General features: G+C 48.7%; 1 protein-coding gene across 1 annotated transcript in view; it reads left to right on the top strand.

Annotated features, from left to right (window-relative positions):
• Positions 1-4208: 4208 nt before the first annotated feature.
• The window catches only part of GSN (gelsolin), a 57742-nt gene continuing 45516 nt past the window's right edge, over positions 4209-16434 (top strand). The window contains exon 1 of the mRNA XM_007123619.4: positions 4209-4316. The gene's annotated coding sequence lies outside the window, so the exon portion shown is untranslated. The remainder of the gene's footprint in view (positions 4317-16434) is intronic.

The raw sequence follows: 16434 nt of genomic DNA, 5'->3' as shown, positions 1-16434 counted from the left end.
TAATTCCTGATCGTGAATAGAAGGTATGGAAAAGGCTTTATCTTCCCCTTGGCTTTCACTTTGGCTGTAGAAAGAGCCTGGACTTTGGAGACACACCTGGGTTCAAATCCCAGGCTACCACTCACCCAGCTGTGACACCTTAATCAGGTTACTTACCTTTTCTGAGACTGTTTATTTATTTGTGAAATTGAAGATTATACCTAACTTGGAGGTAGTTGTAAGACTTAACTGAAATAATAAAGTCGCCAATAAGCAGCCCCAAAGTGGTAGCTATAATTACAATTTTAGTTTTTATTATTTAAAGTGCCACTGTCATAGGGCCAGCTATGTGTAGCTGTGGACAGCAGTGACAGGCATGGCAGAAGGAAGAAGGGTATCTGGGTGCTTTTGCAATTTCCTTGAAAATCTAACCTGGGAGGCTGGATGGAGGGGAAATCAGAATCAGGACCTTCTCCAAAGCTCATGCTGCTAGGCATTTTATTGGCATGTATGGGGCACAATTATAGAATCAGGCCTTCTAGGAATTCAAACGATGTGGAAATATATAAACTGTGGGTTAGGACTGAGCTGACAGTGATTGTATGGCACCCATACTTTTAAGTTCTCATTAAAATAGTGGGACACACACGTTCCTGCCCGGGGCGTTCAGAAGACGCTACGATTGGCAGCTCTTGAAATTCAAAGGGCAGCCCTCTCCTGAGTCCTTCTGAGGCATCCCAGCTCACTCTGTCTGGCCAAACTTATCTCTTGTTTCCCTCACTTACTGATTAATTCATTCAGTAAAAATTTGCTAAGCACTGGCTCTGTGCCAGGCACTATTTTGACACTGGGGATATATTGGAAAATCAAGCAAACACACTTCCTCCTTCTACTGAGTACCCAGTCAAACAGGCGATCTCAATGCACAGACCTGAGTGGGGGAAACCCACCTCCACTCCGGCAAGAGTCAGTTGGATAAAGAAAGGGTAGGCATCTGCCTAAGTTAGCATGTGGGCCACAGACAATGAGTCCAGCTCACTGCTGGTAAAAGGCATTTTGTGGAAAGCAGACATGCTTTTCTCACGTGAGTCAGAGCAATGAAGCAGATGGGCAGAGATGAACGATGGAGTGAGAGTACTTCCTGGGTTTCCTTAGTACTCAGGCCCTGCTTCTAGTCTGACTCTGAGGCCCAGCTGCATCCCTGCCCTGGGGCTCCTTGAGATAATTCCAGGATCTCTCCTGAGAGCACTTCTTCAATTACTCCTTTGCATAACATCTCCACTTGGGCTCTGCTTCTATAAGGCATTCACTGCTCAAAAAATACCTGTCCTTATAACTTATTTTTCTGAAGCTAGCTCCAGGAGAGGTCTGCATCCAAAAGAGCCCCACAGATCCAGAAGTCTTCCCTGGTCAGCCCAGCCTTTTCCTCCCTGAGTTTCTTCACACCCATCTAGTCATTTAATGAGAGTCTCATTGGCTTTCTCTGTGGAAGACAGCTGCCTCACAATGGTGGCACTGGCCTTCAGAGATGACCAGTCCTCACATGCCCAGTTAATCAATCACAACTGTTATGTCCCAAATTCTAATTCCAAATTCTGATAGTCCAGTTTGGTTGTGGTGTCCACTCCAGATGGTGTCAACTGTGTTTGTGGTGGGGTGAGAGTTATAGTACCAACTTGGGTACCAAGTGAGGGCCACCACTGTGGATGGGGAAAAGCATTCTCAGAAGAGGGAGCGGGTACCCCCAAATTGTCTACTGCATGGCCTGGGTGTGGCCTTTGTTTCCCCCATCCTCACTCCTGGGAAAGAGGTGGTCTTCTGGCAAAAGACGTCAAAGTTCTTCCATGAGAGGAGATCCATATCGGCAAGAACAAGAAGACATTCACTCTGAAGATGAGCTACAGGGCAAATAGTCCTTACTGATCCCTAGACCAATGGGGAGAGGAGTACAAAAAGGAGTCTAGGAAGAAATGAGAATAAGACACCAAGGCAGAGGAGACCTCTATGCATCCATGCAAGGCAGACTTGACCCTGACTGAAGGGTCAGGCCAAGATATATCCTGATTAGCTGTGAGACACACATTGTCCTGTTGATGTATGTAGAGCAAAGCGCTAGGAATTTGCTCGGCCCTCCGATGTTTTATTGGATGTCACTATTGTTGTCATAATCATTTTTAAAAATTATTTCTTGTGACAGCCTAGACTTATGGGCTTCTCCAGGACCAAATGGAGCTGTCAGAGTGTTCTGTGGGCAAGCCTCTCTGCTCTCTTGGCCTCAGTTTCCCCATTTCTAAAATGAGGGGTTGGACTAGAGGTTCTCCAATGTTTCCTCCATGCCAGTATCATATCCTCCAGTTCTCTGGAGACACAGATTCAGAGGTTTCCCTCTCTTTGCCTGAGAGAAGTTGCTGGGGTTGGAAATGATATGTTAGATAATTCGAGGTCATGTGTATACCAGGGACTGTAATCAAAGAGTTTAGAACCAAATAGTCTGTGTTTATGCCTTCCTCCCCACCTGTCCCGCAGTGGGGCCACAGGCAGCCTCTGGGAAAAAGCAGGGAGTGGAAGAGAGAGAGGGTGGGAGCCTCCTGGGGGTGAGGATGGGAGCCTCCTGGGGGTGAGGCATCCTGCTTCAGTTCTCAGAGCAAGTGGAACTGGACAGAGTTTGCCAAGCCAGGAAGAGTGTAGTGCAGAGTATGACAGAGGACATTGAGCCAAGGAGAGGGGGCCAAGGACTCAGACATGTACAGCATCACCTGTGTGAATTCAGGAGAGCTACTTAACCCTCTCTGTGCCTGGGTCTCCTCATCTGAAAACTGCACATGGTAACGCTTACCTTGGGAGAGCAGGGAACGGGTGAGGTGAGGATGAACGTCCGGTAGCATGTGGGAAGCCCAGAGCATGGCACAAGTTGTTCAGGAAATGGTTCTTGTAATTACTAGAGTTGTAGAAAGGGATTGGGGGCAGGAGGAAGAGCCAGGCTAGGATTTCACCAGGTCCTGTGGCTTCCCTGACTGCTACTCAGTGGAAAAACTAGGGAAAACCAGGAAGTGAGTGTGTGCTCTTAGCTTCTCTGCTACTTTGACAACACCAGCTTTTCTGTCTCTGATTCCCAGCACTCGGCAGTTATTGACTTGGTACATTTTACCTTCTGTTGGAGGGAGGTTTACCAAGCTGAACATGGGACTGCTGCCAGCACCTAAGCTGGGAATGGACATCTCAGTCATCTGGGCTAGTCTCCTGGAGTGTGAATCCTCCCAACTTGGAGTCGCAGAGCAGCTGCAAGAGGCCAGGATATCACATTTGCACAGGACTGTTGGGAGGCTGTCCTATGCCCTCCTCCATCGTAAATGGCTCTCTGTCACATGCATGTGAGATGCTATTGCTATAAATAAAATATTACATTTGTTTAAAAGTGACGTGGCATTCATCTTTTTGACAATGTGGATTTGCTCTATCATCTAAAATAATATCCGCCATCACACTAATAAGAACGTCCATTTACAAAGAACCCACAGTACCAGGCATTGTGTTAAGAGTCTTTCTCTCACTGAGGCTTCCCAACAGCCCCGTGAAGAGGAAACTATGATGCCCATTTTACAGATGAGGAAATTGAGACTTTGATACGTTAAGTCACTTGCCGAAAGTTACAGGACTAGTAAGGGTCAGGGGGGTCCACCCCAGGCGGTCTGACTCCAAAGCCGCCGCTTAATATTTTAAAGACAAGGATGCGCTTTGGCTTTTCTTATATTTCTTGTTTCTGAATGCAGTTGGGAATCATCCTGCTCCTTTGTTCCCTTCAGTGGGTCTAGCTGCTGCTTAGACGCCTCCTCGGTTTTGTGGGTTGCCCAGGTTTCAGTGGTTTTGCCTCCTGAAGCCTGACCTCCCCCGGAGCTGAATCTGCCTCCGCAGGCTGCCCATTCCAACTGAGCTCTTTGGCCCCAGCCCAGCTCAAGGGCTCCCCGGGTCTCCTCCCCTGCCCCCCAGGTTCCTGCAGATCTCCCCTCCGCCTCCGGGCCTCAGTTTCCTCCCTTGTAAAGCAGGGAGCTTGATGCTTTCCTTGGGCAAGTAGCGAGGGGTCTGGGGCAAAGTCACATGCAGTGCACTCCACGAACGCCAGCCCGGAGCCAGAGTCGCCATCCTCCCCGCCGCCTACGGGAGGAGCCGTGGCTCCTCCCCTCTCCCCCCCGACCGCCCGGCGGCCCCGCCCTGAGGGCGGCTCCCGCCCGCGCCCTGCCCATCCCAGCCGGGCGACCGCGGCGCCCCTGCCCCGCAGCCAGGAACCAGCTGAGCACAGCTGGACCCAGCAGCCGCCGTCGCCAGCGCCGCAGCAGCAGGTAGGTGAGGGGAGCGACCAAGACCCTGGGGCATCTGGGGATACCGGGCCTCTGGGTCCTTCTCCCTCCTCTCGCGGTCCGGTCCGAGGTTGCCCGCGCCTGGAGCTCGGCCCGGCAGCCGGGGCATGGCTGGAGAAGAGCTTCCTCCCTCACCTTTCTGGTCTTCCAGGGGACCAAGGAGAGTTGCACTGGGGGCTTAGGGCAGGGGAGGAGGAGGTTCAGGCCTCCACCCACAGGCCCCGTTTGCTGCAAGCACCTGAACTAACTGTGACCCAGTTCGCGCGGTTGGGGTTAAGTGGGCCCGGGGTCAACCCCTGCACTCGCTTGCTGGCGGTCTCCAGCCCGCGGGCTGGGCGGTGGCTCCGCTGGGGGGTCTGCTCCGCGGATCCTGGACTCCAGGGTTAACGCCTTTGCCTGCGCTCCCCCGACGATGAGGAGCCCTCCACCTCCTTCCTCTTTCAGGGCCCAGCGCTGTTAGAAAGTTCTTCCTCCTACTCCGGAATCCGCTTGCATTTGCTACCTGTCGGTACTGTCTCTTCCCCCGCCGTGCAGAGTACGTTCTCTTCCCTGACTCACACGGAAACTTCTTTCAGAGTTGAAGACAGTGATGGGAATCTCCCTTTCCCTCTAGGCCCCCATCTCTTCTTGGGTCCAAACGCCCCAGATCGTGATTACAGCAGTGTTTCCTGGCCCAGTGCAGGCCGGCTGCTCTGGACAGTGGCCAGAAGGAAGCCTGGGTCCTTGGAGAGTGTTGGGGATGCTGGGGGACATTGGCTTCTTCTGCGGCCCCTCATCTGCCCAGGCATCCACTCCTTATCCTGCTCTCACATCTTCCTCAGAGCACAGAGGACATCTTTACAACACCCAGAGCTCTGTAGAGCCAAGGACATTCAGGGCTGCCCCGGGGGTAACTGCTTTTTGTGGAAGGCAGAGCCTCTCGGGGCTTTTCTGAGGCTTAATCCTGCAGGTCCTGTTCTCCCAGGACCATGTTTCTGGCCAGGGCACTGTGAACTCTTGCTGCACTTCACTTTACAGTGACTATAGCTTGTTGGAGTCTTCCCCCAGCCCTGTTCGTTCCACAGTTGAGAAAACTGAAGGGCCCTGAGAGTTTGTGACTGGCTGATAGTCGCACAGTGAGGAAGGGGCAGGGCTGGGGCCCAGTTCCAGGCCTCACTTAGCTGACTCCTTCTAGCTGGTGGGGCTTTAGACTCTTTCCTGAGTCTCGAGTTCCCTTCACGGAGAAACTGAGCACTGCAGCAACACCCCTGCCCCAACACACACCCACACGTTGGGGTGCTGGCTGGTGTTTCTTGGGGATGTTAATTAAGGGGTAGAGGCGTTGGAACAAAGGAGGAGGGCTGGGAGTGGGGACAGCTGGCATCCAGCTCCCTTGAAACTCCATTTTCCTCTTTGGGGCCTCACTATTTATAAATGCCAGGGAAATTGTAAACAGCCGGGGGAGCTTGGATTGGCACCCTGGTGAGTTTCACAGCAGCAAATGTTTCCGTGTGAATCAGGGAAAGGAACTTTACTCCAGAATTTTCCATAGTCTTTTTTATTGTAGACTAACATGAATCTGGAAAAGCAAGCAGCTCCCAGGAGGAGGCTGTAGGGGTTGCCTCTCATGGCATTTCCTTCCTTCCTTCCCTCCTTCCTTGATTTAGTGCTCTTCTGGGCCCGTGTTCTGTGTCTTACCCTGTGAGGGGCCCCAGCGCCTTGAGGAGGACAAAGCTATTTGTCCTCAAGATGCTTCTCATCGATAGTGGTTGGAACAAACATGAAATACTGAGAGCTACTTCAGCCTAAAGGGATGATTAAGTCTGTCTGGCCAACCCAGGCCTTGGAGATGAGTAATAGTTTTCCAGGGGATAAAACGATTGGGGAAAAGACATTCTAAGAAGCTGGAACAGCTCATGCAAAGGCACTGAGGTTTTCTGAACAATCAACATGGCCAGAATGGCAGATGAGCGAAAGGTGGAGTGGTGGGAGTTGAGACCCTAAATCAAAATGGAACTAGATTGTAAACTAAGGGCTTGGACTTACTTTATCCTGAAGGCAGTGATCAAAACTCTCATTAATCTTGTGGCTGATGTAGCAGATGCATTGGAAGGGGCTAACTGGAGGCAGGGAGATCCCGAGGAGGCTGTTGGATGGTCAAGAGAGTGCAGGTCTGAACCAAAGCAGTGACCACAGAATGGACTAGAGTGGCAGATTCTGGAAGCCCAGCTGAAGAACCTGTCAGAACCTGCAGTAAATTTCAACTAAAAGCAGACAATAGGCTTATAGCTATTGGATAAGGTTGCTAAGTTATTCTGAGTTGTTCAGTGTTGGGTTTAATTTTAAAGCAAAAAATATTGTTAAAGATTCAAACGTGAAGAAGAGTATAGAGTGGGCTTCATCCCTCTAACCCCCTTCTTTCCGAAGAGGTGGCCCCTGTTGACAGCCTTGTGTGCACTTCTGCCAAGCTGGCACAAGCAAGAACTGTAGACTGGATGCCTTCACACTTCTTAGCCATCCAGTGCCAGAGGGTCACTTCTCCCCACTCCATGTGGGCAGTTTGGGTCTCTCATGAGAAGTTGCCAGGTCATGGAGATGATTTCTGCATGGTCTGTCATCCTTTGCTGAGGCATTGGTCTCTGGTTTTCTTCAAGAAAACTTTACAGCCTGTATCTAGTCTCTGAGCATGCATATTTGGTTATTAGAGATCGTAGGACTAAGAGAAGTTAGACACACTGACCTAGGAGTGGAACTGTAGTCTGAGTTCTTCTGAGTGACCTTGGACAAGTCCCAGTTTGTTGGGCCTCAGTGACCTCATCTGTAAAATGGAGATGTTGGTCTCCATGATAATAATAAAAAGCTACCTTTTAGTAAAACAAGCGCTGGAACATTAATTACTTTGTTGGTTCCTCACAACCATTCCTCTAAGGTAGCTACTATTATCCGCTTTTACAGAGGAGGTAACGGAGGCTCAGAGAGGCTAAATAACGTGCCTCCGGTTGTGAGGCTGTTAGGTGTCGGTGCCAGGATTCTGGAGGTCTGACTGTAGAGCTGTAGCTCTTAATCACTGCACTAAATGTTCTCCCGGAGGTTCTGTTTAGTCCTGACATGATGAGAACTGAGGGGGAGTTTTGCTGTGGCTGTGACGAGGGATGCAAATCAGTGTGCGTGGCTTGGGGAGCTCAGCTCTGCAGCACACAGGCCTGGAGGGGCCTCTTGGGACTGTCAGTAAACTCATGCTTTTCTGTACTGTCTACAGGACTCCAGAGTGTAGGTCCATCTCCCCTCCATTTTAGGGAATCCAGGCTCTGAAAGGACACAGACTTGCCCAGGGTCACTCAGAGAGTTAGCAGGGGGCCCAGCCAGGCCCAGTCTCCCTCCTTTCACCATTTGAGCCCATGCTCTGGAAAGCTTTCTGAGGAAGCCAGGAAGAGTGGACACCCCTCTTGCCCCACGGTTATTTCCTGAGAAAATGCTGGCAGAAGCAGGGAAAACCAGGTCCCAGGAGCTATGCATTTTTGGGGGGAGGGAAAGAAAGAGACCAGTGTTCAGGCAGCTGGGGGATGTTAAGTAAAAATATCTCCTCCCTTTCAACTGAGTGAGCCTGTGTCATATTTCAGCCTGGTGTGGTTTGAGAGTTTGGAGACCACAGGCAGGCTGGGTCCCTGCTGCTCTCTGGCTTTTCTTCCCCACCCTCCACCCCCGGCTGTAGACTGACTGCTTTCCCCTGCCCTGCCTGGGACCACATCAACAATTTAAGGGCAGGGCAGAGGACAGCAGTAGGCGTGGTGGGCAAGGCTGGACGGCAGAAGGCCTGGGCTTGGGTCCTGGTTTTGCCACTGACAAAATACTGGGTGACTTGAGCTAATCCTTGCCTTCCTCTGGGCCCCAGTGTCCTCCTGGCACTAGGGGGATGGATAGAATAACGTCAGGCTTTCCCAGCTCTGGTGGCCTCTGAGTCAGAGGGCTTTGTGCTCAGTGCAGGAACATGGGACCCGCACGTCTGTAAGCATAAAGTGAGCCCACGGCAGTCATTTTTGTTTAAGTGACTTGCACCAGTGCCAGCTGGAGATTCAGCTACTGTTCATAAATTTGGTCTTTGTGTGTTGAATTGGTTGCCCATTTTACAGATAAGGAAATTGAGGCCTAGGTTTCATTCATGTATCCTAGTCCCTGTTCTATAAGCAATAAGGATGAGGGCCCCTGTCTGTAGTATTCTTACTGTCTGTGTTCACTTTTTGTCTTCACCGCCTTGTTTAATCTTTTAACAGCTCTACTGGGGAGGAGATATTGACTCAGTTTTACAGATAAGGAAACTGAGGTTCAGCCTAGAGAGCTGAAATGCCTTACTTTCTCTTTTTTGAACCTCAGAGTAGCCCTGAGGTTGTTAAGGGTCCCGTTTCACAGATGAGGAAACCGAGGCCTGGAGATGTGAGCTCTCATGCCCAGGGGTCCCCAGGGACCACATGGCCAGTTAGGTTCCTTCCCAGGCCCCCCATCCTACTCCTTCCAGTACCTTGCTGGTTCTGCCTCAGAACCTCTTACATTCAATGCTTGGATTCAGGGATAACAGTTTTCTTCCTGGGCTGTAATGTATCCCTGAAACATGCTCTTCCCAAGGGGGCTCCAGCAGCAGTTAGAGCCGCAGAGCTTCTCAGGGAACTCGGATGAAGGCGCCACCACACCAGTGGGAGTGGATTTATTTATTCTGCTGAACTGGTTAAGCAAACAACCTTATTTCTTTCCAGCTTCAAGGATATCATCTGGGCTCTGCTTATTTGCCAGACAAAGAATATATACACGGTGTATGTGAGCTTTCAGGGTGGGGCTTGGCCCTTAATTTTCCTTTTATAGTGGCTGTGGCTGTGCTGGGCCCTTGGTGGGAACTCAGTAAATACTAGTTAATTTTGGGGGAGTGGCAAAGTGGTATGGGTGGGATACCCATGGGATATGGGTACTTTTCTCCACCTCCTCCAATGACTTTTTTCTTTTTCTAAATATGATAGCTCTTTATGATAGAAAATGTAGAAAATAAAAATAGCATAAAAAAACAAGGACTGTCCATAATTCTGCCAACATGAGATAATCACTGCTAACATTTTGGTGCATTTCCTTCCTGATGTTTTCAGCACATTTTTTTTTTTTTTTACCCCCATATAATTGTGGTCATACCACGTTTGTAATCTTCTATTCTTTTCAGTTTTTTTCCAACGTTATAACATAAATATTTTTTCATGTTATTTAGTACTCTAAATTTAATTTTTAAAAGAGTTTTAAAAGTATACTTACTCAGCCATAAAAAGAAAACGAAATTGAGTTATTTGTAGTGAGGTGGATGGACCTAGAGACTGTCATACAGAGTGAAGTAAGTCAGGAAGAGAAAAACAAATACCGTATGCTAACACACATATATGGAATCTAAAAAAAATGGTCATGAAGAACCTAGGGGCAGGACGGGTTGAGGACACGGGGAGGGGGAAGGGTAAGCTGGGACAAAGTGAGAGAGTGGCATGGACATATACACACTACCAAATGTAAAATAGATAGCTAGTGGGAAGCAGCCGCATAGCATAGGGAGATCAGCTAGGTGCTTTGTGACTACCTAGAGGGCTGGGATAGGGAGGGTGGGAGGGAGGGAGATGCAAGAGGGAGGAGATATGGGGATGTATGTATTATGTATAGTTGATTCACTTTGTTATAAAGCAGAAACTAATACACCATTGTAAAGCAATTATACTCCAATAAAGATGTTAAAAAAAATAAAAATAAATAATAAATAATTAGAAAACAAAAGTATACTCTACCTAAGTAGATAAATGCATGTTTATTTAAAATCTTTCATTGCAATAGTCTGGGGGCATTAAAGAAATGAAATAATGTATTTTATTTGTAAAAAACAAGTTTTACGTTTTTATTATTAAAATGATAAATGCTGACCTGATTTTTTTTTTTTTTTTTTTTTTTTTTATCAATTCTTCTGCCAAGAAAGGGGATTGAGAAATGAAAGTAGCTTAATGGAACAGGCTATTTGGCCTGCAGGGTTGGTGTTTCCATGGAGATGAGGATGCAGGCTGCATCTAGACAAGGCTCTGCTGGGATGCGGTGAGGCAGCGGTGCACCTCCAACTGTGGCCAGGACGCGTGTAGCCGGCCATCTGGGGCGGGAGACCACCTGCCCTGCGCTGGGGCCTGGCTCTGGGCTGGCTGAAGGGCAGGCGGACTCTCAACCACTGCGCCACCAGGGAAGCCCGCTGACCTGATCTTTTATTATTCTCTATTATTGTATCTATGGTGTGAATCATTCACTTAACTGATCCTCTATTATTAGGCATCCAGGCTGTTTATAAACAATCCTGCAATGAACATTCTAGTGCATAAATTATTCCTCTTTCATTATTTTCTACAAGAGAGTCCAAGAAATGAAGTTGTTGGGTCAAAATTCATGTATTTACAGCTTTTGCTACATTTTGCCAAATTGCCACCCTTGGAAGGTTGTAACAGTTCTTTATTTCCACCAGCCATTCACAAGGGTGGCAGCATTCTTTAAGGAGCATTGGAAGCTGGTTATCAAAAGGCAAGCTGTCCTGTTAGAAGGCTCAGGGACCGTTTTCCTGAAGCATCTACTTCATTTCTTCATTTAGCAAATGCAGGCATAACTTGGAGATATTGTGGGTTCGATTCCAGATCACTACAATTAAAGTGAATATCGCAATAAAGCACATCACACAAGGTTTTTGGTTTCCTAGCTCATGTGAAAGTTATGTTTACACTATACTGTAGTCTATTAAGTGTGCAATAGCATTCTGCCTAAAAAAAATGTACATACCTTAATTCAAAAATGCTTTATTGCTAAAAAATGCTACCCATCATCTGAGACCTCAGCGAGCCGTAGTAGTAACAGCAAAGATCGTTGATGACAGATCACCATAACAGATATAATATTCATGAAAAAGTCTGAAATATGGCGAGAATTACCAAAATGTGACGCAAAGTGAGCAAATGCTGTTGGAAGAATGATGACACAAGGCCATTTGCCCGAAGGGTGCCACACACCTTCAATTTGTGACAAACACTGTATCTATGAAACACAATAAACAGAAGTGCGATATAACGAGGTACGCCTGTAGATCTGCACAGTTCAGCATCAGTAAGGGATAACGATTAAGATCCCAGGCTGAAGAGGCAGAGAGAATCTGGTTCTCACTCCAGTTTCTGCTTGGCACTTGCCATAAGACCTTGAGCTTATGCCCGGTCACTGCTCTGCCTCCATGCCTAGGACGGATGGACTTGCCTTTGCGTTGCCAGTGCAGAGACTTTGTTGTGATCGTGGTCACCCTGTGCTTGAAGGCTTCTCTCCTGACTGCCTCCTCGCCTTGAAAGCATTTCCAGATTCCGACCATAACAGCTGGACCTCGGGAGTTGCTTGGTCCCACCTCCTCACTTCATGGCCAGGGATACTCATGCCCAGAGAGAATAAGTGAATTTCCTAAAGCACAAAGCAAGTTCTCTGATTGCTGCTCCCCCCCCTTGTGAGATTTCAAAAGTTCTGGTCTAAGCCAAAAGGATTTCAGTTATTATTAAACCCAAGACCTGGGAAGAAAGGAACTTGGTCATGGTCAGACCCCGAGTCTGTCCTGGCAGTGTTGTCCGGCGAAAGTCATTTTCCTCTCTAGCCGGTTTCCGCCACTGTGAGATGGCGATGGGCACCTTCTTTGGTCTGCCTGGGTCTACTTTTCCACCAGTCAAAGGCTTAATGACAAGATCCAGCGGCAGGTCTTGGTCTCTTGATTGTGCGTCCTAAAGTGGGTGACCTCAAGCTTTTTGAGGTCAGTGGTGCAGATGTTAGGGCAGAGACTTAATATTACAACATAAAAAAAGATGCCTTTGGGCCCTTTCTCTCCTCAGGGGAAGGGTTTTGTTAACAATGTTGCAGTTGGATGTAAGGGGTGTTCTAGAGCATCTCAAGCTTATCGTGCACACAGATCACCTGGGGATTTTGTGAAAATGCAGATTCTGGTTCCATAGGTCTGGAGTGGGGCCTGACACTTTGCATTTCTAACAGGCTCCCAGGTAATGCAGATGTTGCTGGGTCAGGGACCACGCTTTGCACAGTAAGATTCTAAATCCTTTGGTAAAGGGCCCAGACTAGAGCCCACATCTCTTGATGTCGTCTCTTTGAGGTGCTTTCTACCCATCATATTTGCGTCCCTCCTCTCTTCACAACACTGAGTTGAACTGTATTTGGTCCACAGTTATGAGTTTCTAGAATCTGAACAGCCCTTGAAATATTTTGCTACCTAATTGCAGAGCGAGGCAGGGCTCTTCTTCAGGAGAGAGTGACTCAGTAGGAAGCCATCTGAAGCGGGAGAAATACAGCTGAAGGACCTAGCATTTGGCATAAACATTTCCACCAGAAGTTTTTATACTCAAGATTATAAATATTATTCTTTTGTAGCTGTAGGCTGCAAACTACAGCCCCGGGGAAGCCCCAGCCTGTTTTTGTATGTCTCTAAGCTAAGAATGGTTTTTACATTTTTTTAAATGTAAAAATGTAAAGAAGAAAATCCAAAACCAAACAGGGAAGAATATGCAACAGAGAGGGTATGTGCCTGCAAAGCCTAAAATATTCACTATCTGGCTCTTTACTGTAAAAGTTTGCTAACCCCGGTCTAGAGTAAGTGGAGCTTTGTATTTTTCTCTAGTGAGCAAGAGGCCCAGCCTTATAGCCTGAAATTTAGTGAGACCAAGGTATCGGGGAGGCAGCCTGACTTGATGGGAGCTGGCCCGACATCTTAGCTGTGTGACCCTGAGCACATTGCTTCACCTCTCTGAACTTCTGCTCTTCCTTCACAAAATAGGGACTGTGACATCTGCTGGCTGAGTTATTGTGAGGATGAGACATGGTGTATGTAAGGAATTTAACACTTGGTAGGTGCTCAAAAAATGACGGCTGTTGTCATTGGGGCGGCCATTTGAACCCTTCTGGCGTTACTGGACAGATAACATGTTGCCCCCACCAAATCTGAGGGTCCTCCCAGCGAGCTGGGAGCAGTCTTTTAGGATAGACCACCTCTGTTCCAGCCTCCCCCAACCACCCCCTCCCTCCAGGGCAGAAAGCTCCTCTTCAGCCACCCAAACAGATGGGGTTCCTGGTGCTTGTACACTTTCACTAACGGCAAGCTCTCTGCCCACTCTTTCCACTGTGGGCAGCTCTGACTATTAGAAAGTGCTTCTCTCCCTCTCTAAGATATAATTCAGCAAACAGGCACCACGCAGGCCCCAGACTGGGATGGTGAGTACTGGAAGGAGACCTCCTCTTTATGGCTCCATCCAACATGTGGGTGGTAGACTAGAGCTACTGGTTTATGGACCTTGTTTCTAAGTTGTGGCAGCCTTAAGGTCCAAAATGGAAAACAGACCAACTTGGAGTTAGCTGGAGCTAATTTTAAACCCAGTTGCATTTGAAACTCTGGGGCTCCCGGTGTCCAAAGCCTGGAAAAGAGTGTAATGCTCTTTTTGCCCATAGATGGCAGCACCTGTACCCTTTGCCATCTCTGTGAACGCGTGTGCACATGAGTGTTTATGCACGTGTGCACATGAGTGTTTATGCACGTGTGCGCACACGTGTACACACATGTGTGCATGCATGTGATTTACCAGTTTTTTCCTTCGATGAATCTTGAGCTGTGGTGGCCCTAGACTAGGCGCTGGGATAGCCAGGAGCAGGTCTTGGTCTGATGGGGGAGGCTGACTTGGAAACAGACCATAACAGTGTGACAGGGGAGATGGGTGGTGGCTCAGAGGAGCTCAGCCTCACCGGGGAAGGGGAGGTTAGAGAAGAGTTCTCGGAGGAAAGCTGGGCTTGATCATGAGTGGGAGAAAAGAAGAACAGGGATGGAAGAGAGTTTGGGAACAGAGGAAACAGTCTGTGCAAAGATTACGGGAAGATTCAAGGAACAGTGCAGCTGCGTCTGGCTGGAGCTTGGAGGGGTGTGGGTGGAAGAGAGGAACTGATGAGAGCTGAGGCTCAGGGTGCTGATGGGGGCAGATCGTAAAAGACGTTGAAAGGTTCGCTGAGGATCTTGTGTTTTATCTGGGGGCTGTCGGGGAGCCGTGGTCAAGTCTGAGCAGAGGAGTCACGTGGTCTGGGCTTGCTCTGTAGGGGAGGAGAGAGGAAGTAGGAGGACCAGGTAGGAAGCACGGCAGTATCCCAGCTGAGAGGCAATGGTGCCTGGACCAAAATGTTGGCAGTGGGGGTGGGGAGAAGTGGATGCATTAGGGTCGAACCAGCAGGCAGTTTTGCAGCTGAGAGTGACAGAGCAGGGAAGGCTGAAGAGGTTGGTGCCCCGGTGTCCGGCCTGGCCCAGTGTGTGCATGGTGGGTGATGGTGCTGATGCTGAGATGGAGAGCATTGAGGGTGAAACAGGTGGCACTTGGGAACAAATGCAGCACTGCCGGTGAGGATGAGCGTGAGATTTGGAGGTGTGTCAAAGAGAAGGGGGCTGGATTTGAAAGGTTTGTCCTCAGGGAGTTAACAGAAAGTGGGAAGTCATTAGTCATTTGCAGGAACCCAGCTCTACTTTGATCTATCCTGCGAAACTGGGACGTTTCTGTGGAATCTTTGAAGAGGGCCCATGGACGTGGCATTTAACTCTAGGTCATGGGGCCCAGATAAGCGCCCAACCTCTTTCCAGATCCCTTGCTATGCACTGGTGCCACTCACAACGCAGAAATCCACAGGAATGTCTGGGCCATTTACTGTCAGCTAAGAATAGGGTTCATTTGTGTCTTAATCCCAGGAGCCTGCAGGGCTCCACTGTATTTGGAATCTTGGACTCTCTCCCCTTGGCTTGGAGAAGCAGGTTTGGGCAGAGAAATTTACCAGTTCGGGCAGGAGCGAGTGTGCTCAGCTGCTCCCTGAATGTGGATGAGCTGTGAATGAGTCTGGGAGTGAGGTAGGGTGACGATCCAGGTTGTTCCTGAAAGTGTGGGAGCTGAAAGACCGGGCTGCACGATCTACTCTGGCGCCGGCATAGGCTGGCCCTTCGTTTAGTCATCCAGCATATACCCACTGGTCTTGCTGTTTGCTAGGTCACGTGCCAGCGCTGGAGCCTCAAAGGCAAAACAGTCTAATGGAGCTCACAGTCTGATGGGAGAGAAAGACCCGTCACCAGATAATGATAATACAGTCTTGCAATATTAGAGCAATGCTAAGCATAGAGGTGGCGACATGGCATGTAAACAGCTTGGGTCCCCAATCTGTGCCAGTACAGGATGAGAAAGATATAATTTTTAGAAAAAGGCTTAGAGATTAATAATCAGAGTAAGCACATACACTGTTCAAAACCCTAGACATATTTTATCTCATTTAATCCTCATAATGAGCCTACGGGGTAGGTTCTAACATAATCCCTCTTTTACAGAGAAGAAAACTGAGACTCAGAAGGGTGGAGGAACTTGGTTAAGTTACATATTAGTTAAATGAGGGGCCATTTTTGTCTAACTCCAGGATCCTGAACCACAGCTCTGAAGTTGACCGTAAGCTAAATTCAGTCATGCAATGAGGTTACCTTCAGTGCTCGTGGGACTTCAGGCTGGATTAATAGAGGCATGATATCTAGAATGATGGAGGTGAGCGAGTTCTGCTTGCCCTGCCCTGGATAGAGCTCGGCTAAATGTTTAATTCTGGGCCTTGTGCTGTCAGTACGGACAGGGTTCATTTGAAGCAGATCAGGGAAGCAGGGGGAGGGAACCAGACACCTTGATCTCAGGAAGAGCTGGAGGAAGGGGGTGTACAACTTGCAGAAGACTTGAGGGGCCCAGGGTCATTGTCTTCAAGTCTCTATGGAGACATTGGGAAACAGGGTGGCAGACCTGTTCTGGGTGACCCCAGAGGGTAGAGTTAGGACTAGTGTGTATGAGGCATAGGAAGAGAGATTTTTAGCCCATCCTGTGACAAGGCTTTTAACCAGCCAGACTCTCCAACAGAAGGTCTTGCAGCCTTGGCAGGAAGTGAGTGCCCCATTGCTGGAGGTGTGCAAGTAGGGGCTATGTGACCTTGGTGTGGAGGAGGGGTGGGGATTGGGGGCGAGTGGAAGCATCAAATGGGGCTTTGACCAGAT

This window comes from Physeter macrocephalus, chromosome 9 (genome assembly GCF_002837175.3).
Source record: "Physeter macrocephalus isolate SW-GA chromosome 9, ASM283717v5, whole genome shotgun sequence".
NCBI lineage: Eukaryota > Metazoa > Chordata > Mammalia > Artiodactyla > Physeteridae > Physeter > Physeter macrocephalus.
This window is presented reverse-complemented; position numbering and strand designations above follow the sequence as displayed.